The following is a 2545-nucleotide window of genomic DNA, read 5'->3' as shown; positions in this document are numbered from 1 at the left end:
TGCTCTTATGGAGACTAAGATTCTCATTGCGCATCTTTTACAAAAATTTACTTTGAAGACTACGGATAAGACCGTCGAACCGATTGTGTATAACAAAAAGGAGTTTAATTTGCAACCTGTTGGCGGATTTTGGATTAGCTTGGAGAACAGAGAAACGTAAAAATCTTGTCAGATACGTTATTCTACAATATATGTAACTTATTCGGAAAAATTACTGCATTTTAAGAACTTTCAAAATATTTCACATTAATATAATTCAAATGAATATGATAAAACTTTTTCAGTGTATTTGACATTATTATGCATATGCTAGATAGAATGATAATATTAAGTTTTTTGTAATGCGAAATGAAAAAATTAAATGTTACAACTTGCTTATTCTTGAGTCTACTCGATCGTGCTTATCGTTTCAATAGCTTATTTAACTTCCATAGTTAGTTAACTTTATTTAGAAAAGCATGTCTTAATGCTTTATAAGATTGAATATATTTATCACGCAATCGTCTATTAAACTTTTTTATTAGTATAGATTACATTTACTAGTTTATATTTCCTTATAATCTATTATATCCTGGATTATATATATCATCGCAAATAATTTTTCTTAAAATACTTTATTATATTATAAAATTTTTTTATATTATTGTTGGACACTTAAAAAAATTTTAATATCAAAATATGATAATTAAAAAATTATTTTATGTGTATTTTGTTTTATTTGATGTGTATCACAATTTTATGATATAACTACTTTCTTTGAAATAGTTTGGCGCTTAAGAAATAAAGTAAGAAAATAGATTCTTTCATTTTATATATTGTTGCTGTTGTTTTGTTATTTCTTGTAATTGTCTCAGATATTAAATCTACAATGTCAGTAGCGTACGATGCATATCTAATAACATTACATATCAATAATTATTTTTGTATTGAAGACGTCATCAATTTTTATTGAAACGTAAACATATTTTTTTAAAATTAAATTAATGAAGATTGAATTTTGATAAAAGCCAAATAATATTTAAAAATATCGTTGTACAGCGACTAATATATCTCGTGTATCTATAACTGATACGACATCATCGTGATAATACTGGAGAAGCGTACGTTTCTCCCCTTCCATCATACTTTTTCACGATTAAATGCGCACGCGCTTCACATGTATATTTATAACACAGTGTTCTACGCAGTGTTCAATGAAGCATCTCATCTGTAATTTTGTTACATCACGATGGATTCGTCATTACTTCCGTCGCCCTTTGTGCTATTGTTGAGTACTTTGATCGTCATTGGCGTTTTGAAAATTACCGCTCTGCTGCACCGCATATTTTTTCACTGGAAAAATAAGGGGCTTCCTTATCTGCCAAATTCTCTATCATCTCTTGTAATAACATGCAAATTGTTTTTGCGGTACATTACTCTCACCGATTATTACCAATATGTGTATGACTACTTCCCAGATGCTAAATATATCGGAATGTTGGATTTTTTTGGAACGCATGCCGTGCTTTTGCGTGATCCCGAGCTGATTAAAGAAATCATGGTGAAAGATTTTGAACATTTTCCGGATCATCGCAAATTCGTTGACGAAAGCATAGAACCGATGTTTGCCAAGAACATCTTTTTCTTGCGCGGAGATCGTTGGAAAGAAGTAAGGAATACACTAAGCCCCTCCTTCACAGCCAGCAAAATGAAGTTTATGTTCGATTTGCTATTGAAATGTTCTCACGATTTTGTCAACTATTTGGTCGATCATCCGGCACTCTGTCATGCTATCGAAACGAAGGAGGCCTTTAGACGATACACCGCCGACGTAATTGCCACAGCAGCCTTTGGCATAAGTGTTAATTCGATGAAAGATCGAGACAATGAATTTTATAGAAGAGGAGTGGAAAGTACCACAATTCCTATAGGATTGTTAACGGTGATCAAATTCTTGTTTATGAGCATGTGTCCCCGACTTGCTGCATCCATTGGACTGACTTTTTTGCCGTCGACTACGTCCAAATTTTTCAAGAAGGTCGTGGAGGAAACAATTAAAGCGCGGAAAGAGCAAGATATCGTGAGACCGGATATGATTCATTTGCTGATGCAGTGTCGGGATAAAGAAAATGACAGTGCACACAAAATAACATTGGACGAGATCGTTTCGCAAGCTTTTATATTTTTCGTAGCGGGCTTCGACTCCTCTTCGACCCTGATGTGTTTCCTTGCCCACGAATTGGCGGTGAATCGAGATATTCAGGATCGTCTGCGCGAAGAAATACAGCAGCATCTTGCCGAAGGAAACGATGAGATTTCTTACGAGTCGCTGTCGAAGATGTCTTACATGGACATGGTGATTTCCGAGGCTCTCAGAAAATATCCACCGACGTTCGTCCTCGATAGACTTTGCGCTAAGAGATACGAACTGCCGCCGTCGCAACCAGGCCGCAAGAGTGTAATCGTCGAACCTGGCGATATATTGTTATTTCCCGTTCATGCTATACATCGCGATCCGAAGTACTTTCCGAATCCGGATAAGTTCGATCCCGAAAGATTTAGCGAG

The 2545-nt window shown here is 35.0% G+C and overlaps 1 pseudogene; it reads left to right on the top strand.

Moving 5' to 3' along the window:
* Positions 1 to 691: 691 nt before the first annotated feature.
* LOC105452367 overlaps positions 692 to 2545 on the top strand; it is a 4733-nt pseudogene continuing 2879 nt past the window's right edge.

Source organism: Wasmannia auropunctata, unplaced genomic scaffold (genome assembly GCF_000956235.1).
Source record: "Wasmannia auropunctata unplaced genomic scaffold, wasmannia.A_1.0 LD336033.1, whole genome shotgun sequence".
Classification (NCBI taxonomy): domain Eukaryota; kingdom Metazoa; phylum Arthropoda; class Insecta; order Hymenoptera; family Formicidae; genus Wasmannia; species Wasmannia auropunctata.
The sequence above is the reverse complement of the archived record's forward strand: the minus strand, read 5'-3'. Positions and strand labels throughout refer to the sequence as shown.